The sequence below is a fragment of the Xenopus tropicalis genome, chromosome 1, assembly GCF_000004195.4.
Source record: "Xenopus tropicalis strain Nigerian chromosome 1, UCB_Xtro_10.0, whole genome shotgun sequence".
Lineage (NCBI taxonomy): Eukaryota > Metazoa > Chordata > Amphibia > Anura > Pipidae > Xenopus > Xenopus tropicalis.
This window is the reverse complement of record NC_030677.2, coordinates 41,560,130-41,584,918: the sequence shown is the minus strand read 5'-3', so window position 1 is coordinate 41,584,918 and position 24,789 is coordinate 41,560,130. Positions and strand designations below refer to the sequence as shown.

The 24,789-nt window shown below is 36.2% G+C and overlaps 1 protein-coding gene and 1 non-coding gene across 2 annotated transcripts in view; both read left to right on the top strand.

Moving 5' to 3' along the window:
• The window catches only part of sgcz (sarcoglycan zeta), a 390,798-nt gene that overhangs the window by 161,659 nt on the left and 204,350 nt on the right, over positions 1 to 24,789 (top strand). The window contains exon 2 of the mRNA XM_018095591.2: positions 5,725 to 5,820. The gene's annotated coding sequence lies outside the window, so the exon portion shown is untranslated. The remainder of the gene's footprint in view (positions 1 to 5,724; positions 5,821 to 24,789) is intronic.
• On the top strand, positions 23,675 to 23,747 carry mir383 (microRNA mir-383). Its single transcript, NR_049625.1, has one exon. It is a non-coding gene; the product is annotated as a microRNA mir-383 (primary transcript).

Here is a 24,789-nt window from a genome sequence, read left to right as displayed (position 1 = left end):
ATTTTTCATGTCGAAACCTGGAAAAAATGTTGCTTTGTAATAATACCCGGTGCAAAGGAGCATTGTTCATACTTCTTGCATGCAGGTGTTTAAGTACAGAGCTCCCTTGTGTCTGTATAAGCTCCATTCTGTGCTTAACACTGGATTATTTCCAGCACAAAGCACAGAGAGTAGTTTGCAAATTTGGACCCCTTTGTGCTCCAGTACTTGTGCGTTTACCAGTGATAAGCAAGTCATAAATCTATTATTACGAATACACAAAAGTTCATCATATGAACAGTGCATCATATGTATAAAGACAAAGTACAAGAGGCTTCCAGACTCACAATGGTGCAAACTTAAATGGTAACCCTGCTTGTATGAAAAAAACTAATTAAATAATTCCACATATCTCTAAAGGATAAGTACACTTATCTGTGCAAAATACAGACAGAATATTTAAGCCTGTATCAGTGATCTGAATAAAACTGAAAAGTTACAGACCTAATTCAACTGGTACACAGTGTACAATCAATAAAACAGTGGAGAGAACACCATGCTTTCTCATATATCACAAAAAGTATTAGCTCAAAATTGATATTGCTAAGAAAAAAAATTAAGAGATTTCCTAATGTAAAATTGACTTGAATACTTGAGAACAGTATTTGGTGTAAGGTGAATGAGGGCAGCCAAACTGAATCTGGTATAAAACAATACTGCAAAAAGTGTTATCCAGAATGTTTGGAACCTGGGGTTTTATGGAGTCTATGGGAAATGGCCTTCCCATAATTCAAAACGATAACATTAACGATAATGGATTCCACACCGGTATCTGTTGTTGTTTCATTTAGTAAAGTTATTGAGTCAATGCAGGCCTTATCCCAATGGAATTTTTAAACCTGTTCCCTACATATCTTGAATTTTTTAGACAGATATCTATCTAATAGGTTGTCGGAGAGTGGACATAAAGATAATCTGCACGTATATGGCTTTCGTAAACTGCATAAAACCATATTGGTTGAAAAATAGCGAATTTTTTCTCCAGGCATGGATTCACTGCGAATTTCCACATTTTGCCGTTGCCGAAATTGTTTTGCAAAACTTCTGCGTAAATTTGCTGTGAAAAAATTTGTCGCACGTCAAAAAAGTCGCAATCGAGTCAATATGGGCACAGTCGCAGCAAAAATAGACATGGTCAAGTAAAAAATTTGTGGTTGTGTCAAAATAGGCATGGTTGTGGCAAAAATAGGCGTGGTCACATCAAAAATAGGCTACAAACACGCTTCGTGGATTTTCTGCAGTTTGGATAATTTTCCTGTTGTTTCGCAAATTTTTCAGCGAAGCGAAATAGGACAGATTTGTTCATCGTTATTGAAGAAGAATCCTATTGGGTTTATTTGATGTTTAAATGTTTTTTTAGTAGAGCTAAAGTATGAAGATCCATATTATGTAAAGATCCCTTAAACAGAAAACCCAGGTCCCAAGCATTCCTATACTGTATAAGACAAAAATCATGCTACACGCATACTGGGACATTGAAAAGTCATTCTTTATCATTTTGGATGCATATAACCTAATGGTATTAAATACACCCAAGACAAGTCAAAAACATTTTAAAAGTGATTTTTCAAAATGCGCTCACTCATTTATTTATAATGCTTTACTGGCAATAATCACTGTAATCTGAAGGTTTAATCATAATAATCTGTTTAAATATGCTGCCATGAGTATATTCTTTCACTTTCAAGGTTTACTAAATCCAAAAAGGCTCAACACAACTAGAACTGCAGATCTATCATGCATTAAACTCCACCATTACCATTTTTATGTTTTTGCCTATTATCATTTTATATGCAATTTACTGGTGAATGCATTTACTTCATTAACATTTCATATCTAAATGTATTCTTCTAATACACAATTCCTGAGCATGCTTTTAAACATGTTCTGTTTAACGCTTTGAATGGAATACTTCACAATCTGCTTATTTTGCTAAAATGGTGCATCTGGGACGAGGAGGGCAACATTTGCTTTATTCCTCTTCTAAGCTTCTATTTCAGTAAAAGGTGGCAATGCATTTCTATTGAAATTTTTTTCTTCATTTTAATAAAGAACTAAATCCTCACAAAGGTTATAGGCAAGATTATTTAAAATAGACCAGAAAGTACAGAAACAAGTGACAGAGAAGACCTCAATATCTCTTCAACACCACCCAACACTTGCAAGTTTACTGATATGTGTGTTGATAAGCCTTTGAGCATGCCCAGTAAGCACTTACATCACCCTGGAGCACACTAAACATAGACAGTGCTGCCCACACATTGGCCTATGGGCAACCACTAGCTTTTTGAAGCTAACACCACAGTTTTACTCTTTGTTACACATCACATCATTTATAGCTTCATAACTACTTTATCCAGTGTAGCATGGCCATAGAATGAAGATGTTTAGTGTATTCTAACTGCAATTTTTACATTATCTTTAAAAGTGTGGCCCTAAAAATGGAAACGAGATGTACGTAACATCTGTTTATCCAGTATTATTTTGTATTAGAAAGGCTTGAATCCTTAGGAGAACCATGAATAAAGTCTCTCTCTTGCTTATCAGCATTTAAAGCCATTCCCCCATATGTAATAAAAAAGCAATAAGTTTGCCCAGTAGCAGTAACCCATAACAACCAATGAGATGACAGGTGATGTAGTAAATTCTACCTGCTGATTGGTTTCTATTGGTTACTACTCCTGGGCAAACTTAGTGCCTTTTATTACATAACCCCATTGTATTTTAAATAGCTTACAGCCCTACAAGCTGCCACCACTGATACAAAGGAGACTGGTTATATAAATCATGTTTGTATTTTTATAGAAAAAACTGAAATTTTAGACATGCAAATTAGCAATAAATTTAGTTGAATGCTTAAGAAGCCCTCTCATATACTGATGTTCATGTCTCTTTAATGGAATCTTTGGACTTGGACTATACTTCCAAGGGTTTCCACTTATACCTCAGGCCTTACCTTTTAGTATTCCTAATGTAGAGTTTCAAGTGTGAATTATATATCTGAATGGAAATCAGACGTAATTATGCTTACAGTATTTTTACATTTTCAAGGCATTCTGTTATGGGAAAACATGTTTTGTTTTGTTTTTTAACAAAACACATCAGTTAATAGCACTCGCAAAATCTTACATTGCAATTCATTTTTCAAAAGAGCAAACAGATTTTTTTATATTTAATTTTGAAATGTCATGTGGGGTTAGTCATATTCTTAGTTTTCCAGGTGTCCTCAGCCATGTGACTTGTGCTCTGATAATCTTCAGTCACTTTTTATTTACAGCTTTGCTGCATGTTGGATTCCCCACCCTTCCCCCTCCCCCAGCCGATCAACAGAACAATAAGAAAATGGCAAGATAACAGCTCCCTGACACCTGTATTGCTAAACTGCTCCCATGCTTCCCCTACATTAATTAGGAAAAACAATAGCTTATCTGAAAGCAGTTCTATTGTGTAGTGCTGGCTCATTCTGAAAGCTTGAGATCAGGCACAATGTACCGAGATGGCTGCCAACCCACCAGTATTACAGCTATACAAAATACATTTTATTGGCTCAAGAATAAAATTTTGGTAAAATGAATTATTTGTAATGTATACAGTGAAATTTAGTAAGAAATACTACATCACAAAAATCATGACCTGTACATTAAAGGAACAGTAACACCAAAAAATGTATATATGTTAAAGAAATTAAACTATAATGTACTGTTGCCCTGCTCTGGTAAAAGTTTTGTGTTTGCTTCAGAAACATTGCTAGAGTTTATATAAACCCTGGTGTGTAGCCATGGGGGCAGCCATTCAAAAGAAGAAAAGGCACAGGTTATACAGAAGCTAACAGATAAACCCTGTAGAATACAATAGTGTCTTATCTGTTATCTGCTATGTAACCTGTGCCTTTTCTCCTTTATTCCAGCTTGATTGGCTGCCTACATGGCTACACAGCTGCTTATTTATATAAACTATATTAGTGTTCCTGAAGCAAACACCCCAGTTTTACCAGCGCAGGGCAACAGTACATTATATTTCCATTACTTTAAAACACTTTCATTTTTTGGTGTTACTATTCCTTTAAAGCAATGCAATAATAGTACAGGCTGGGAAGGAAGTCCATACCCTGTAGATTTTCATATACAAATCCATAGGCACAGCAATCAAAAGCTATATTGATGATTCTTTCTCCAGCATGTAATCCATTTGTAAAAATAGATCTTGTTAAATAATTAATTCATTCCAAAAATTACATGAGTTTTGGATGGTGGCTTCCCAATCTAGTGGTAACAATTTTTCAGCAAATTATTGCTTATTAGGGTTCTTTATAAATACAGAAAGTGCAAGAAGGAAGAAGAATCCATTAAATACTGTTGAATTTGGTTTAAGGGACTTAATACATATTTATCCCTCAGAAACCAACTATCCAAACTCCAGTTTTTGTATTTAGTGCATTCTGTTTGTGACTCAAAGAGGTTTTGCAGAGGACACTCATATTAATCCATTTACATGCAGCATGAATAAATCTTTTACTCTGCAAATTTGGATCACAAACTCATTGCATGAAAAGGCTTAAAGCAATTTACTTCTTTAATGGTGAAGAGCCACATTTTAGTTTTGTAGACTTTGAGAAATACAACCCGAGTATTGAATAAAAAGGGTAAAATTATGGACACATGATTTGGGATAGTCAAGAATACAACACAGAGAACAACCCGAAATATATGTAGTATATGGGGGCAGAAAGCAGACAGATGGCAGCAGAAGGTAGTTTATAACTGGGAACACACCTAGGAAATGTTAAAAATGTTTATTAATGTTTCTTTGTATCTGTTAGCTATTAAGAAAGGAGTGTATAAATATTCCTGTTGGAGAGCTTTCTCTAAAAGGTTATTTCTAGCTTCAGTTAATATTATACCTCATCATGGATGAATCATTTTTGAACTCTGTAGTCCGTTACGCTTTCTCTCTTATTGCTCCTATAAGTCTACTCCCAGTGTGACAATCATATAACAGCAGAGCATATCACCCTAGCTGGGAATATGGTCTGATATCATTAAGGGTGGAGCCAGAGCTGAAAAAACCAATAATGGTTCTCTATAGACACCTAGGGGCTGATTTACTAACCCACGAATCCGACCCGAATTGGAAAAGTTCCGACTTGAAAACGAATATTTTGCGACTTTTTCGTATGTTTTGCGATTTTTTCGGATTCTGTACGATTTTTGCGTAAAAACGCGAGTTTTTCGTATCCATTACGAAAGTTGCGTTAAAAGTTGCGCATTTTGCGTAGCGTTAAAACTTACGCGAAAAGTTGCGCATTTTTCGTAGCGTTAAAACTTAACGCTACGAAAAATGCGCAACTTTTCGCGTAAGTTTTAACGCTACGCAAAATGCGCAACTTTTTACGCAACTTTCGTAATGGATAGGAAAACTCGCGTTTTTACGCAAAAATCGTATTGGATCCGAAAAATCGCAAAGTACCGATCATTACGAAAAAAACGCAATCGGACTCCATTCGACCCGTTCGTGGGTAAGTAAATCAGCCCCCTAGAGTATGTTCAGCTTCAATTTGGTTCCATTGGATTTCTAATAAGAATACATGTAAATCAATAAATAGCAATAGTTATGATCATCAATTCAGCCCTAAATGTTTGCCTAGTTCTAGTCTTCCTATCACGTCCCTCGTGTGTTCTCTTGCAGGATGGATTGTAAAGAAGAATTTGTCAGGATCACGGAGTCCCGCTAGACCGAAAACGCTGTTTGGGTGACAAACACAGATGTGCTCAGTGGTCTGAGGTAGGGGTATATCTGTTAAATAACAGATATCTTGCTTTTGTTTTGCATATTGAGTGCTAATATATGGAATACAATTTATGAGTATATAGGTATGGGATCTGTTATCTTGCAACCTATTATCCAGAAAGCTCCAAATTATGGGAAGCCCATCTCCCATAGACTCCATTTTAATCAAATAATTCAAGTTTTTCAAAATGATTTAATCTCAATAATAGAACCATACCTTGTACTTGATCCCAACTAAGTTATAATTAATAATTTTGGGGAGCAAAACAATCCTTTTAGGTTTATTTAATGTTTAAATGAGGTATTGATATCCAAATAATGGAAAGACACTTTATCCGGAAGTCCCAAGCATTCTGGATAACAGGTCCCATTTCTGTACAAACACCAAAATACAGTTGATTACATGTTTTCTTATAGGCTGCACATTTATCAACTACTCTCTTTAGTTTATTTTAGGGGAAAAGTCATTTTCGGAAAGAACAGAATAATAATACAATGGCACACAGCATGGCACTTTGTTTAATCATTCATGATGTATATTGTACGGGTTTATCGAGCTGGCATAGGTTTAACTTTTAGAATATGCTTCACATTTACTTTATGTGCTTAAATAAAAGCTTATTTTGCATTCCTTACTTTCTCTATAAAAAGAACTGCAGGTTTTTGGCATCTAACAATCTGATGGGAATGTTATCGCTGAGAAACAGATCTAAAAATGACAAAACAAGCAATTCCCACTATATCACCTTCCCCTTCTGCTGTACCTAAACATCTCGGCTAAAATGCTTGATTCTGTGTAACAGATTGGAATGTGCAGTGGAGAATTCTTTCAAATGTGAAATCATCTGTATTGTTAAATAGTCATTGACTGCTGAGTACAGTATATAACTTGAAGAAATAAAGCATTTGTCTAAATGCAATTTTCACATCTGGCTCTTGTTTGAGAATAAATCTACTTAATTTTTTCTTATGAGAGCTGTAAAATGTTCTCTCCTGTTCCTTTTGGAGTTTTCATACCCCCCGCTATATGTGGTGCAAAGACTGACCCCTATTACTTACAGATACCAACATATATTTATTTTATTTTAACAATTATCAAAATGTTCTTCCTTTTTTCCTCTATCTTTTCTTATCAGTGTTTACCTTGCCTGTGGAATTTTATACTGTATACTTAGAGCATCTCAAATTTGTTTTGAAGTCTGCTGGGATTTTGTTTGATCCAAACGCAGACATTCTCGATGCACGGAAGGTGAAATGGAAGGTGAAAACCAAAATGCTACATGAATTCTGAATATGTACACTTTCTTTTGGAGAAAGACTTGAAAGGTTTTAAGTTTGGTGCAGCACAAAGATAATAAAGAAATAAGTTGGCAAATATTGCATTAGGCAGGTTGAAGAATAAGTGAGTCAAAGATAAGTGTTCATATGTGTTTTTATTAGCTCACAACAGTGTCACTTTATTTCCAAGAATTTATTTAGGTACATTGGTGTAATTCGGTTAAAGGCCATGTAAATCCTAAATTTTCTTGCCATAATTTTGGCACATTTTCCCCACCCAAATGGCATCATTTGTACTGAATGTATCCCCTCCATTTGCCAGCACTTAAACAAATCGCAGTTTTCATCTGGCGGTCATCATCATCAGTGACATTTACATCTGCAAACAGCACATGTGCACTGTAAAGTTCATGTAATGAAGAATGCAGGCTTACACCGGCAGGACTTACTTAAAAATAAAAAGTCCTGTTTGGATTAAGCATTATTACAGTTAAACTGAGCTCAGGAGATGAGGTTAGGAAAAAAATATGAGCAGACAGCTAGAGCAGAGTTTTTATGGGAACCAGCAATGCCATCTCTTCATTGGCTGCTAGACTTGAGGGTGTGTTTAGTAATCTGAGCTGAGAAGAACTGCCTGTATCAATAGTTAACAACGAAAGTAAATTCCTAAGGATGGGAGCAAAGTGAGTTAGAGAAGTGGAAGGAATCTTAAGCTGTGAAGGGAATGCTGCAACCTTCTTATTAATATTTGAACAACAGGAGTGGCAGGTATTTAAAGATTTCAAAGAGGCTACTCACTGATTTTTGGGTGTGGGGGGTTTGTATGTCCTTTTGTAAATCAGAAACAGTGAGTTGATAAAATTTCTTAGCAATATGCTTAATGGAGAAGGAAAAGTAAAAACTAAGTAAGCGTTATCAGAAATACAGCCATAAGCACAGTAATGCTGCACTGAGTCCTCTATCAAAAGAAACACAGGATTTCTTGTCTTTTTTTTTGTAAACACGATGTTCCAGTGTCTGACTTCCTCTCTCAGAAACAGCTTTAATTGCCAGGGCCAGAGTCTGCACAATTCTCTCCTCTGTCCCCTCTCCTGCTCCCCCCTCCCCACAAGAATGCTAAGAACTCCCTTAGGAATGTGTGTGGTCTCAGCTATAACAGCTAGACTGCAGAAAGGAAGCTACTTAAAATGGCAGCTGATTTTGTTCTTGTTGGCACTAATGTGGCAAATCTATTAGCAATAAAATGCCAACATGACTTTCCTTCTCCTTTAAGATCTCTGAAATGATTTGTTTTAATTATTTTCTATATTTGGAGTTATAGTGCTGAGATATTGAATAAGTAGCTGATGAATAACTTGAACAACAAGTAATAGTGTAGTGGTTAATAATCTGCTCTTAATCATGCATATTTTGTTCCTATTCCATATGGAACATACTGCATTAAAGAGATACTGATACTTAAATCTTTTTTTAACAGCTATCATCGCCTTTGCATGTTATTACATAACATATGTAATACATGAAAATATAGGTGTCATTGATGCATTTCTAGCTCTTTTCTTCTTTCTTTTGTTTCCTCAGTCTCTTGCATCCTTATACATACTTCAGTTATTCCAGTTGTTCATAAAATTATCACTTGAGATAACTGTGCTATTTGGCAGCTGCTCTTAATAATACAATGTAATACCCATATGCACAGAACCTTTGCCTGTTTTGGAGACACAATGTATTACTGAAGTGCTGCAGTGCATATTCCAAGCTATAATGATTTGCACTGGAGCAGTTCAGTAATGCATTCATTCATTCAGGAGGATGAAACCAACCATGTGGTGCAATGCTCCAAGTACAGGCATGGGATCAATTATTGAGAAACTCAATAATTACCAAATTACGGGAAGGCCATCTTCCATAGACTCTATTAAATAATTCTAAATCTTCAAAAAGATTTCATTTTACTCTGTAATAATAAAACAGTGCCCTTTACCTGATCCCAACTAAGCTCAAATGAATCCTTATTAGAGGCAAAACAATCCTGTTGAGTTTAATTCACATTTTGATGATTTTTTTAGTAGACAGGTTATGAGGATCCAACTTATGGAAAGACTCCTTATCTTGAAAACATTATTTATGTGTTTATTGTGTTTGCCATTCTAATCTGCCTTTCTCCAACCCAAAATGTAAAGTACTATATAGAGGATTGTGATTGGTTGGGATCACTATTTATTGTGACAATTTTTTTTTCTCCATTCTGTCATGCCAACATAGCTGCTTGCAATGGTCAGTGAGGCCAGCATCTAGATTGTAAATCTAGAGATTATTTGGAAATTTATATCATAGATATCTAATATAAGTGGAGATCATAAAAGGAAAAAGTCACATGACCTTGCCTTCCGTAAAACATTGATTTTATTTTATTACTTTTTTTAAAAAACAACACTATGCAGCAAGGCTAAATGCCATATATACTGTATATACTGGAGTATAAGCCTAGATTTTCAGCACCCAAAATGTGCTGAAAAAGTCACCCTCGGCTTATACTTGAGTCGGGTGCCATGGGTTCCCCCAGACTAGCACCTCTGTCCTTTGTGTGAAAATTGGGCCACCCGCAAGATGCTCCATTGCCCTGGCCGCTCCCAATTCATCTCCATCTAGCATCCTCATCTGCCCCATTCTGATCTAGACATTGCACTTTATATTCTGTATAATCTATACTGTATATAGTTTTGAATGATTTTAACTCTGTGTTTTAGCTGGGTTGCTGATTGAGCTAAGGGGCTAGTACTCTTAAGGTATCATTGTTGATACCATATTGTTTTTGTTGACTCTCTTCTCCACTTACAGAGCTAATTTACTGTTTTTCTTTGAAATAAATATTTAAAAACATATACCCCACTGATGCCTCATTTAATGTAATTGTATTGGTATTTATTTTGATTATTGAAACTTAGCAGTAGCGGCTGCATTTCCCACCCTAGGCTTATACTCAAGTCAATAAGTTTTTCCAGTTTTCTTAGGTAAAATTAGGTACCTCGGCTTATATTCGGATCGGCTTATGCTCGAGTATATACGGTATATAATCTTATATATCTAAAATAGGTGAATGAGATAATTAATATTGTAGGCTAATAAATAATTAGAACATATGTGAATTTATGGATTGGTGCAGAGCAGACAGTATCTTGCAACCTTTTGTGCACTTTTGGGAAAACTTATGTCAGCAACATTTTATATCATTAATTTGGCTAAATTGCATCTTGGGTTTCCAGGTAAAGATTTGGGACTTTCTCTGTAACATTTTAAAAATGTACCATTGCAACTTTGCACTAGTCAGCTCTCCTCCAGTCGACACTTCATCTCCCACAATGCCATTTGAACTTTTGTGATCCTCCTTCTTTACAGCTCTGCTCATCACAGAACATAGAAGGCACTGTGCAAATTGGGGTCTTGCCTTGAGCAGAGACTTCTGCTAGAACAGTATATAAAATGGCACATGTAGAAAGACAATGTAAGAAATAGCAAAGGACAGAAAGATACTTCTTTCTACAGCAATTTAATTTACATATAATGAATACTGGAAAGTTGCTTAAATTAAATTTTGTTATGAAGATGTTAATACTCAATTGCACAAGCCCTTTTATAGGTTTAATTAGCTTGGTGTGATACTTTATATTTTGAGAAAGATTAAAAATTTTCAATAGACCTCACCCCAATGAATATCTATTTAAATTTAAGGATCATTATTATAGAACATATAGCTGCCCAGACCACATTGAGTACAACTTAGAAACCCTGAATCCATACTGCTGTAGGGATTGTTAACTTTAGGCTTGTGCTCGATACATAAAATACAGCATCTCTACCCGTATTGTTTTTAGGGTTTAGTTCTCCTTTTATCTCTCGCCAGTGCATTTTTAGTTTTCAATATCAAAGAATTTAACTCAACAATAAAACACTGGGCTACAATAATCCCTTATTGAGATATCTCTCTGAGCTTTAGCTTAGCTAGTCAATGTGAACAGACTTATCAGTTTTGTTAAGTGGCAGAAATTAAACTATCCCACAGCAGTCAGGCTGTTTTCAATGGCAACTGACAACTTTATCGTGAATTAAGTTATAATAGAAATAGCCCATGAACGGCCAATATCACAAGCAAAATGCAAGTGCCCTAAAAGTAAAGTTAACAGTCTGTTCTTTGAAAAATTCTTCTTAAATACATGTAGTTTATTTTCATAGGGTTTTAAGATTAGGTCATAAATGTGTATTCTTGTAGGCTGCACCGATCAGAACAATTAATGGTAATAACCATTGTTATGCTTTGGTGTTACTGGTCCTAGTAAAGTATCAACTTGCTTATATATCTGTAAGGTAGGCTTTACTCAATGTTTTGCTTTGGTGTTATTGATATAGAAAAAAGGGTCTTTTTGATATATTTAACCATTAACAATATCCATGTAACTCTGTTGGTTACTAAGCTCATTGTAGTCTCTTAATTTGGATCATATTCTGCAAAACTGTAATTTTTTATGATATAGGGATTTATACCAGAATTTTTTTTATAGCTTAAAGCTTGTAATTTGCTCCATTATATACCTTACTTTTCAGAATGTATTAGTATAAAACATGCTGAATATGAACGCCAGGGATCTACTGAACAGTTTGATGCCCAATATGCATAGATTTACCAAACTATGTAGTGTACAGAGGCACCCAAACAAAAATAGTGCATATGAATTGTCACATCTGACACTCTGGCTGCTGCAATATAAGCACCCAGTATGTGCATTATGTGTTATAACACCCCTAACAGTACAGAGACCCTAGAAAACCATATATTTTCCCAAAAGTACACATTCTGACAAAACAAAAATGGGTAAATACATCTTAGCTAACCTATACATAGTGGTTTTTATAAAATTTCTCAAAATTGTCACAAAGCTTGCATTTTACCACATTATATTCCCCACATTTCATAACGTACTAACAAAAAAATCCTAAATATGAATGCCACGGTTTCTCCTGAACAGTTTGATGCTCAATATGCATAAATGTCCTAAACTATGTAGCATACAAAGGCACCCTAATGAAAATAGTGTAACATCTGACATTCTGGCTGCCGCAATATAAGCACCTGGCAATGTATTATTTGCCATAAGACCCCCTAACAGTACAGAGACCCTAGAAAACATTACATTTTCTGAAAGTACACATTCTGATGATCCCAAAATAGGAAAATATGTCTTTCTACTAAAAACTACCAATCTACAAAGCCTAAAGCTTTTAGGAAATTTATGAAAATTGTCACAAAGCTTGCATTTTACCCCACTACATGCCAAACACTTCATAACACACCAACATAAAACCTCCTGAATATGAATGCCAGGGCTCTACTGAACAGTTTGATGCCCAATATTCACAGCAGACACAATTTCTATGGGCAAATACAAGTAACAAAAATCGGGATGCACCGAACCCACATTTTTGGGTTCAGCCAAACCCCCGAACCCAACTGATGGATTCTGCCGAACCATGAACCAAATCCAGCATATGCTAATTATGGGCGGTAATTAGCATATGCTAATTATGGGTGGTAATTAGCATATGCCAATTATGGGTGGTAATTAGCATATGCTAATAAGGTTTCGGTTCGCCCGGGACCATGGATTCGGCAAAAACCGAATCCTTCAAAAAAAGGCTGGATTCGGCCCGAATCCCAAACCGAATCTGGGATTCGGTGCATTCCTAAACAAAAACAATGCGGAATTCAGTAAAATTACTAAAATCCAATAAAACCACTAAAATAAGAAAAGCAAAGTTTTACGGACGAAATCAAATAAACAGCACCTATGCAGAACTGAAAATGCCATAAAATGGCTAAAAATGCAATAAAATGACTCAAAGCAAAGAAAAAAGAGAGTGTGATCCGATTTAACAGAAGTGTGGTAAGAAAAGGGTTACATATAGCAAAGTTAAGGTTAAAAAATATGTTGTCTTGATTTAAAACATATGAAAGGGTATGCGGCATGCTTAAGTCATTGGGTTTACAGTGTAACAGGCCTTTCTTTAAAGGGGGCACCGTGCCTTACAGTTATTGAAAAAATACATTAAAATTTACATTAACATGGATTTGGCATGGATTTCTGCTAGCCTATTTATCATTTTGTACAAGACTCTGTTTTATTATATTAGAAGAAGAGCAAATTGGTCAAAAATCAAAAAATATTATATATAAATATTTTAATATAATCATAAAAATAGTACTTTTTAGCACTAAAAATGTATTTCACTAATTACTCTTTTGTAATTTATCAACTATAAAAACCATGAAAAATGTGAATACAAAACTACGCCATTTAAAAGATGGCGAGATCATTTAGTCACTGGGAGCTGTCCTAGGCAAGCACACAAACATTCTTATGAAAATGTGGATTTCGTATTTGGATTCTTTGCACTTTTTTTTTTGTTTGTGCTTTTTATATTTGGATATTTTATTAAACGAGTAGACGTTCGTGCTTTTTAAAAAGCGAGTTTAGTCATGATATTTAGAATTGAATTTAGATAAATGGGCCTCAAAACATGATGTAGCTGGATATGATAACTCAAATGCACAAGCAATTTATTTTATTGTACATATCCTGTAGAGGCGCTTACAATTCCGCAAACACAAGATATATTTATGGATATCAACATAAAACTTACAGAAAAATCCATGTTGAATAATGTGAAGAACTGCTTCTGATGTATTGTATTATTATTCCACACTCCGTGACCTGTAATACTGTAGCTGGAAGCACTGCATACTGTAGCGTTTGCTTGCTGCTCAGATCTTGTAGTTCAAACGGATGTCCTTTGCCTTCTAAAGCCACGTGAAGTAAGGTTCTCTTAGCAACATCCAAGAATCACCAGTAACATTTTTGATTCACTTACTCTTAACCACAGTTGTTATTCACTGACTTGAGGAGCAAAACATATGTGCTTAAAACATTTTAGACTCCCAACATATCTGATAAATTGCCTTTTAATCATGACACTAGTATATCACAAAGCTGACAGCAGAATATCTCAATGCAGTGTCATAAACAAACTAAAAACATCTTTTGACCCTTGAATCATGTATAGCCAGAATACTAGAGTAAAATATTAGCTAATAGTTTAGCTACTGTATATCTAAAATATGTACTAATAATAATAATAATAATTTTGTGTCAAAATGGAAGCCTGGACAACTGATTGTGGGGAAATTTGTGGCAGTTCTGTAAGTAAATGGCCCCTATATTATTTTACTTTTTAGTAATCCCTAGAATCAATGTAGGATTAGGATTAGGCTTGCCACCTGTCTGGATCTGACCCAGACAGCCCAGTTTTTGGAAGGGCTATCCGGGTCAAAACCTCCTGCCCGGTTTCCCGAATTAGGAAAACCGGGCAGGACTCACTAACATTGACGCGGTGATCGACCAATCGAGATCGCCATGTGATAGCCCCACCCTTGTAATGGCACAGCCCCACCACTTCCCACCATGTAAATGCCTCGCCCTGTAATGTCACCCCCTGGCCAGCTAAGAACGCCAGCAGAAGTGGAAACCCTAATTAAGATACTGTATATAAATATGTGAAGTTTATAGTTGGTTTGGACTTTTAAATGTTCTTTAGAAAGACTGGAGGCAATTAATATGATTAAGTTGGGTGAAGGAGGTATCTTGACACAGCTGAAAACCACTTCATAATAGACAGATTTCCTTCTCCCACACAAACATTGTTAACAGGGGATTTCCAACCACCATACCATTATACCAAATTACTGAAAAACATTTATAGAACAATTACCTTTTGCCATTTACCCTTACAATGAAAGCTAATTTTAGCACTTTATTTTTATAAATCTCGGTTATTTTTTTTCAACATTTTGTGCTCTTTTTCTGCAGAAACTTTTCATTTACTAAGGAACTTTAGGTAACAAAACAATCTAAGCTTTCTAAATCTACCTGAATTTTATGTAATCCCACTTCTGCAACAAGAGAACTTAAGTGCCTAAAACAACAACATATATTTTTAAACAATAGTGAATCATGCTTTATTTATGCATGAAAATACAGATGATATAGAAACAAGGTGAGGGAGAGGTTGCATTACAAAGTCAGCCTACAGGATATTGGGAAACGGTCAGAGTAACAGGGTTTTCTTTCAATATGTGGAATTGGATATGTGTAAAAATACATATATATTTCATTTTAAAACCATGAGGTTGGTGTTGTAAATACTATCTCTATTTTTGCTGATGATACATTGTGCAAAACTGTAAGTTTCACACAGGATGCTGCTACATTGCAAATTTTGACTAAATTTGAGAACTGGGCAGCAAACTAAAAAATGAGGTTGAATGTGGATAAGTGCAAGGTTATGTACTTTGGTAGAAATTACGTAAATACAAGTTATACAATAAATAGTAATGTGTTGGGGTTTTCATAATTTAGAAGAATTTGGTAATTTTAGAAGAATTTGGTAATTTTAGAATTTGGTATTCTTGCATAAAAGAGGGCATCAAGGAATAAAAACATAATTTTGGCCTCCAGTCCTTAAGAAGGATATTAATGAGAGCAATCAGAGATGTACAAATAAACTGGTAAAAGAAATGGAGGAATTAAACTATTAGGATATATGATATAGGTGCCTTAACTGTATGCCAAAACTTTATGCCAAAACTTGCCTCAGAAATTCAAAAATAAGCACCTCCTTTGAGGCCACTGGGAGCAACATCCAATGTTACTCCTGAGGCACTGGTTGGGGATAGTAAAGAGTAAGAAAAGGTACAGAATTTTCAATAGATTGATTTCAGTCAAGTGAAGCATATATTAATGTTTTATTTTTGCTGCAGTTTCCCTTTAGGTTAACTGTTAACATCTTACACAATGGCCTGTTCATAATAACATTGCACTTGGTCTTCATTTTTTATATTATACAGTTTTGTAATTGATTTGCCTTATTTTTCTTCCTCTTGGCAGCTTTAAGATGGAGGTCACTGACCTCAACAACTGAATAACCATTTGGCTACAGTTGTACTTTTATTGTTACTTTTTATTCTTGATCTTTTCCTGCCCTCTCTTATTCATATTTCAGTTCAATCCACTGCCTGGTTGCTCTGGTAAAATGTACCAAAGCAAACAAATAGCTGCTGAAATTCAAAACTAGAGATCTGCTAAAAAAAAAGCTAAACCCCTGCATTTATTTTTGAATATTTTGAATTTATTTCTTTGAAAATGATTCATTTGAAAATTATTCATTATTCTTTTATTGTTTTAATGTTAGTGAACTATTCTTAAAGAAAAGTGATGGATTTTACTTTTGTGTTTCGCTATGTTTTTCAAAGTTTAGCAAATTTCTTGCAAAGTGAATTGGGACAGATTCGCTCATCACTAGACCAAATATTTATATCATCAGTTTGGACTGGTTAAGACAATAGGCATCTGGAGCTGTTCTAAACAATAGCAAATATGTATATATTTAGCATATTCCATTAAACTGTTTTGTTAAAAAATTCCTCATTGTCATTTATATAATAATGTTTTGTTTTTTGTATTTAAGTTCAATATCACCCTAAGAGAATGCAAGAAATACCCCATAGCCTTTAGGGAAATGTTTTGTGCAAATGTTGTCATAATGAAGACGCCCAGTTGAAATTTACAGAAAACTGTCAGAAAGAAAATATCTGTCAATAATTGTCAGTTCGAGGGAAGCTGTCACCAAAAGCACAATGATACAAGTCTTTTAATGTAATAAAAATGAAAGCCAGGGATGTCTTTTGAGGCTATACCACTGGCAGTCAATTATCTGCTCAAAATAAAAATGAATTTTACAAAGATGAATGGCTCTATATAATGATGTACTTCAAAGGGGTTTAAAAGGAAAAGTCAAATTAAATCCATTAAAAGTTAGCCGTGGCTGATTGAAAAGCAAAAAATACGAATCTTATCCTTGAATATCTAATAGGACACATATGGTCAATTCTGCTAAATAAACTATGCATCGTAGCCTGCGTTAGATCTTTTATATACGTACAGTACCTGACAGCTATTCTGTTTCCTACATGTTTTGATCCTGTTCACTAATGAGTAGTATGAAACTTAAAAGCAGCACAGATTATAAGCACATTGCATAATCTTAGTGTCTTATTTCCTAACATACAAAATGTAGTTCAAGTATTTCTGTATTCATTAATCTATATTTTTTTCTGTACATTTTGTTTCTTTTTTTCTACCTAACTTAAAGAAGTAATACAAATTATAGTTGTATATTTGTTAATGTTAAAATCAAATGAGAGCTTTCTTCCTTAGCTGCAAAAGAAGAGGTAGCATAAAGCATTTTTTTTTCAAAGTAATAATTTCTCATTTTAGGTTTTTAGAGATATATGGCAGTAAGCATGTAAGTCGTTGATTGTATGTAAAGTCCTGGACTGATGATCTGCAGGGAAATTTTGTTTTGGCATGTACAAGCTGCCATCTCTGGAGCTGTCTCTTATGCTTTGACTGCCACTGTAAATTATTCTAACAAAAGGAAAGTCTTTTACTGACAGAGTGTACTAGCTACATGTGCTCCTCGGGGATTGCCTCCAGCACTTACTCTCACAGTGAAGGAGGGGCACTTTTGATGCCACTTGCTGTCAGATGCTGAAGTAGGTGGGTGGGCAGGGGGATGGAGTGGAGCTGGGACAACAGGACTGAAAGTTTGCGCGGCTGTGAAAAAAAAAGTATAAAAAATGATTTTATCAGTTGAGACTAAGGGGGACATTTATTAAGGCACGAACGCTTCGAGCGTATTTTGCACGACAGTTTCGTACCTTGTGACAAAATTTGTGCGACAAAATCATATTGTTGCGCCAAGTACAAAAGTTTCAGATTCATTCAAGCTTCGGTATCGTGACTTTCCTTGGACCAGGTTGAAGCTGCAGAGTGCCATTGAGTCCTATGGGAGACTTTCCTTGGGCCAGGTTGGAGCTGCAGAGTGCCATTGAGCCCTATAGGAGGCTTTCCTTGGGCTAGGTTGGAGCTGCAGAGTGCCATTGAGCCCTATGGGAGGCTTTCCTTGGGCCAGGTTGGAGCTGCAGTGTGCCATTGAGCCCTATGGGAGACTTTCCTTGGGCCGGGTTGGAGCTGCAGTGTGCCATTGAGTCCTATGGGAGACTTTCCTTGGGCCAGGTTGGAGCTGCAGAGTGCCATTGAGCCCTATAGGAGGCTTTCCTTGGGCTAGGTTGGAGCTGCAGAGTGCCATTGAGCCCTATGGGAGGCCTTCCTTGGGCCGGGTTGGAGCTGCAGTGTGCCATTGAGCCCTATGGGAGACTTTCCTTGGGCCGGGTTGGAGCTGCAGAGTGCCATTGAGCCCTATGGGAGACTTTCCTTGGGTCAGGTTGGAGCTGCAGAGTGCCATTGAGCCCTATGGGAGACTTTCCTTGGGCCGGGTTGGAGCTGCAGAGTGCCATTGAGTCCTATGGGAGACTTTCCTTGGGCCGGGTTGGAGCTGCAGAGTGCCATTGAGCCCTATGGGAGACTTTCCTTGGGCCAGGTTGGAGCTGCAGAGTGCCATTGAGCCCTATGGGAGACTTTCCTTGGGCCAGGTTGGAGCTGCAGAGTGCCATTGAGCCCTATGGGAGACTTTCCTTGTGCCGGGTTGGAGCTGAAGAGTGCCATTGAGCCCTATGGGAGACTTTCCTTGGGCCAGGTTGGAGCTGCAGAGTGCCATTGAGCCCTATGGGAGACTTTCCTTGGGCCAGGTTGGAGCTGCAGAGTGTCATTGAGCCCTATGGGAGGCTTTCCTTGGGCCAGGTTGGAGCTGCAGAGTGCCATTGAGCCCTATAGGAGACTTTCCTTGGGCCAGGTTGGAGCTGCACAGTGCCAATGATTCATATGGGAGGCTTCCAAAATCATGCACAGAAGGATCAAAGTTGGAAAGATTTTCCCGCTGTTTACAATCATTCGGTACGAAAATTTTGGATCGCCAATACAATATTATCGTGACTAATATGATTTTTTCGTAAACATTTTCGTGATATTTGCAAACTTCAGAAATCATTGTATCCAATCCAAATTTTTCCCATTCAGGATTCGAACTCATGATTTGATGAATGTAGCCCTAAGTTTGTATGCCTAAAGCACTAGGGTGGACCATCAAATGGATTTTTTTTATTGTGGCTTTTTATTCATAATAAAATGTAAGAGCAAGTTAAATATATATATATAAGCAGAGATTCATTATTTGAAGGTATATTTAAGGCATTTTAATGAGGATAGTTGGAATGATGTGGTGCTTTTTCTCTGCTATTGCAATACTCAGGAGTGTTCTTGGACAAAAATAAACTGCTAAACATCTGTTTGGCTTGTTGGCTTAGCAGGAGAGCTTCACAGGTTCTGGTGCTTAATGATGCCCTTTTAGGGGCCTCAGGGTTTTTGTGGAAGCATCTATAGAAATCCTACCCAACTTGGGACACCACAATAACAGATACAGAGAGCAGATGCATTATAGAGGTCCAGGCCAGGAGAGAGGGCAGGCACCAGATGTCAGTATCCATGGGACAAGCCAGATTCAGGGATTCAGGTAATAGTAATGTAGATGACAAGGACTTGTTAGAGCTAGTTAGGTCATGAAGGAGCATCCTGGGTTGTTTCAGAACTGCATACGCTTCAAGAGACATACAGGTATAACAAGTAAAATAAAATTCCTTTGTAACAGTAAAAAAGAAACATTTACCAGAGCTTGTAACTTTTTTAAATTAATGTTTTTATATATGTCTTGGTCTGTTTAATATTCTTACATTCTAAAAACACAAAACTGCTTCTTTAGTCTGAGTTATTGTCATATCTCTTAATAATACTGTAAGCAGTGGGCTGTGAGTAGATATTAATGGAAAAAGAACAATAAAAACTGATATAGTGTTTATTATAAAATGTCAAGTTGCCTAAAACCCCTACAGTTACTGTTCAGCAATTATTACTTTAATTGGCAGAATAATAGAAATAAAGCAACATGAGTGCTAAATTAGTCACTATGTGATTCTAACTGAACTGGGCATGACCCTTGAAAAGAGATTTAAAAATTAATAGTTGTATAAGGCTGATGCCACACACAAGCCGAAAAACGCTTGCCGAGAATACGCCCCGCTACTCTACATTTACCCTACCTTGTGCCTGCACCCGAATGAATGAAATACGCTCGGGTGCAGGCACATGTAGCCGATATCCTCCAAAAAATGTGAGTCTTCATATCTTCAGTGGATATCGGCCACATGTGCGTACATGTGGTTCATTCATTCGGTAGCCGGCACAGGTAGGAGCATATGGCGGTATTTTTGGCAAGCGATTTTCGGCTTGCCAAAAATATACGCCATACGCTCAGTGTGGCATCAGCCTAAGAATCTCCTTCCTAGTACTCAATATGTTTTTCCAGGTGACTATATCTATAACAAACTTTGCACCTTTTTTTATATAACTCCTTTTTGTGATCCAAGATTTATTTAGAATGAATGATACATATCATGAGCGAATCTGTCCCATTTCGCTTTGCCAAAAATTTTTTGAATTTTCCTGCTGTTTTGCAAATATTTTTCATGCAGCCGTGCCTATTGTTTTAATGCAACTGTGACTTTTTTTGACATGACTGCTACTTTTTTTTGACACACATCAATTTGTCCACGGTGGATTTCACTGAAGTTTCGCAAGACAATTCGCCAAAGATGCAGAAATTCGCAACAAATCTATGTCTGGTGAAAAAACTCGCTCATCACTAATTATACAATTTATATTAAAGAAGAAGGAGAGATACAACCACTTGGGGTGGTTAGCCGGCACCCCTCAGTGATTGTAATCACTTACCTGAAACCCCGGGTCAGTGCTCCAATTAGCCAAAAACTGTACCGGCCTAGAGTTCATGCAACCAAGTAATCCTCTTCCTTTCCTTGTCTGGCATCAGAATCCCAGGGCAAAACCCAACTTTCTTGTTTAAGCAAGCTGTGTGAAGGCAGAAGAAGAAAGAGGATTGCTTGGTCGCAGGTACCCGAACCACTGCCCTGTTAGCAGAAAAACTGCACCGGTCTGGGTGCCTAAGCCAAGCGGTAAAAAATCCCCCAGTGATTAGACTTTTCCTTCTCCTTTAGTTTTTAATTATTATAGGGAAAATTTAATGTATTAACAGGGATAGACATTATAGATAGACAGACAGTCAGAGACGTAGAGAGATGAAGCATTGTAAATCTGAAAGCATGTGTATTTTTTACAGAGAGTTAAGCCTCATTGCGGCTTGTTTAAAAAGACCGACATATATTAAATCTGCTTCTAAATACTTGCTGTCACCAAAAAAGTCATAATGAAGTTCATTACAGTCTGGAAAAAAGTAATAAAAGGAATTTTTGAACTGGCATAAAAGAGACGGACTAAGCCATGTAATTTACTAGCATTGTCAATGATTAGAATATTTTTCTGCAAAGTGGTATGGGTTAGATATTTAAGACTTTGATCTGCCTCCATAGGTTTCATAAATCAACCCTGGAGTTTTGCTTCCAATTCAATTATAAAGTTGCTTAAAGGAATGGAAATAAATACATTGTTAATGGATTGAAATTATGAATCTCTTAGGTAGAATGAAATGAATGGTATTTGCAGTCTGCATTGATCAGGTATTATAAAGCAGCATTATAGTAAAATATATCTTAATGTTTTAGGCTCTTTTTGGCACTAATGTATATTTAAATTGTACAGTTCTCAAAATGAAAAATAACCATGGGGATTCTAAAGAAATATTCAAGACAAATAGGCATAAAAAAAGTTGTTTACGATCAACAGAAATCCGCAAACAAATCTAGACACTGCTTTTATGAATGTGTATATATATAGACAACTAGTCAAAGCTGATTGCTTATTGGTTACTTTGCATACCAATCTGGGCAGATTTGCACCATATATTATAAGTAGAGACAATTTTCTTGCAATAGCAACTAATAGGCACTTGTTTTTATCATTCTACTGACACTAGACAAGTTAAAACTACTAAACATCATTTGAATAAATCAGTCTAATTCAGATCGATGTACCATAAAACATGTAATTCAATATGGGATAATGCCTCTTATAGGCATTGATAAATATCACAGATGGTACATAATAATTTAAGAGAAATAAGGCATACTGTATAATATAAGTAGTGAGGTTATAAAAAAAAATCCTTTGCATTTAAGAGGATATCTCAGTTGTAATAAATTTGCTTGCTAGGCACTGTAACATAATCCGTATATGAACTATATTTAAAAATGGTTCATATTTCAACAGTTTGGGACAAAAAGAACAGTGAATAAGACAACAGAAGCCAAGACACTGAACTACTTTATTTAATGAATATCTGCACCACCATGCTGCACTCTATAGATGGAAGTTCTACATAAATCCACCTATCAGCAGTAAGTATCTACAGGACTAATGCAAATAAAATGATGTCCCCTGATTGGTTCATAAGCATTCCTGGACTACAGGAATCAGTGAGCTTTAATGGGTCTAATGCAATTAAAATAATAAAAGCACTTGATTGGTTGTAAAGTGTTCCTGGACAACAGCAACCTCTGCCCATTTACTTTTTGACAAGGGCAGCGTCAAGCCCCCGCAGGAAGGATGATCACCAACTCACCCTTTCCATTTTCCCCCAAGACACAAATAATGACATCCAGGTTTTGGGATAGAGAAGGTCACAGCTTTAATTACAGATCAAAATACATGTACATTAACATCATCAGTGTATTAACTTATTAAACAATGGGCCTGATTCACTAAAGTGCGATAAAAATTATTGCACGCTTTTTTGCGTTAAAAAACGCAAAATAATTTGCACGCGATTCACCATAGTATTATCGCGTGCGAAAAATCGCCATTTTCGCATTGGGTTATTTCTCGCACTAGTTTCTCAATCCAGGGCCATAGACCCCCAGGGCAAGCATTCCACCGCCCGTTGAGACAAACAAACATTCTGGAGCTAGTGGGTCCCCACATAAGGCGGGTGAGAGGGACGCTGCTCCAAATCACCTAAAATGGAGCCTTTCCTCCCTCATGCTGCCCATGCTATTATATGTATAATAGTATGAGAATGTCATCATCAATAGTGCATACTATTGCTTTATGACGCCGCAGGCCTCCTGATATTAATAATCAATCACTCCCAACAGATTTTGACTTTAAAAGGGATTTTTTGTTGTATTTGAATAAACTCTTGACGCTGCTGCTTTACCCTTGCCTACTAAACAGTGTATACCCAAATATCTGAAAGTTATTCTGCTATGCAAATATGATATGTCAGTTTGCCAGTCAGTATTTGTTTTAATTTAGACTTTTATTGAACTAACACTTGGCATTCATAAGTATTCCTTAAGTCATGGGTACTGTCAATTTGCTGCAAAATAAAATTGATGATGATCCTTACAGCATTTATACAAAGGTCAGGCTTATTTTTTAGGTAAGTGAAATGCCATGGGGATGAAATGTTATTCGTCACTTTTCTTATGAATAAGCTGTATTGGTGCAGCGATCATACGGGATACCTCAGTCACCTGCTCCTCAGATCAGAAGGTGATTGTGGCTTTTAGTAGATATTAAGCAGCCACAGCACTGCCTGGTCAGAAAGAGCAAGTGTACTTGCCTTTTGCTCCGAGATGAAATGTTGCTTATTCCAAGACACGAACCTTCCTTTGCTACAGATGGTAATCTGCCTTGGATGTATCACTGAAAGTCTATATGTCATTATATAAAACCACAGACATTATTACTTATAAATCCAAAGAATTAGGGAATATGTATTGTCATAGACTTTATGTATATTTCATGTTTAAAATGTAATACATGTGTATAATGCAATAGCATGTGTGTTTTCCAGATATCCAAAATTCATGCTTAATCATCGCATGAAAATCCCAGTTAAAATATGTTTTGGTTCTTCTAAAGAAAAGAGGCAAATACAGTTTTAATCTCTGAAACGGAAATATATTCCTACTTGTGCATGTTTTATTAGCATTTGCATCTCTGTTATAGTAATTTGCATGGATTCTGTTCTCTTTATGAATCTTTAATGTGTTACATTAGCCACAGATAGTTTCATGCTTATGGCCATTTATGACTATGTTGAAGCAGAATGAATTATTTTACCAGTGGAAATAAGCATAAGTTCTTATTCTGTAACATACTTAGAATCATTTTCATGATGAAAAAATGGTATAGAACGCACCATAGAGTTAGTATTGATTTAGTGAAAGCCACTTGACATAATAAAATGTTATGAAAACATGTCACAGGATTATTAAAGTATGAATTTCATTTGCTATATATCTGCTGGGTCCAATAAGTGCAAAAACAAGAACAGTGTCATGCCCTTATCAGACTATTTTCTTTCTGTATATATTATAAGTATTTGTCTAATACAGTCATCCACAACCAGAGGCTCCAGAGGACCATGTTGCTCCCCAACCCCTTGAATGTTGCTCCCAGTGGCCTCAAAGCAGATGCTTATTTTTTAATTCGTGGGTTGGAGGCAAGTTACATAAAAATCATGACTAACTGACAAACAGAGCCTCCTGTAGGCTGTAAGTCCATAAAGGGTCTACCAAATAGCCAATCACAGCCCTTATTTGGCACCCAGGAACTTTTTTAATGCTTGTATTGCTCCCCAACTCTT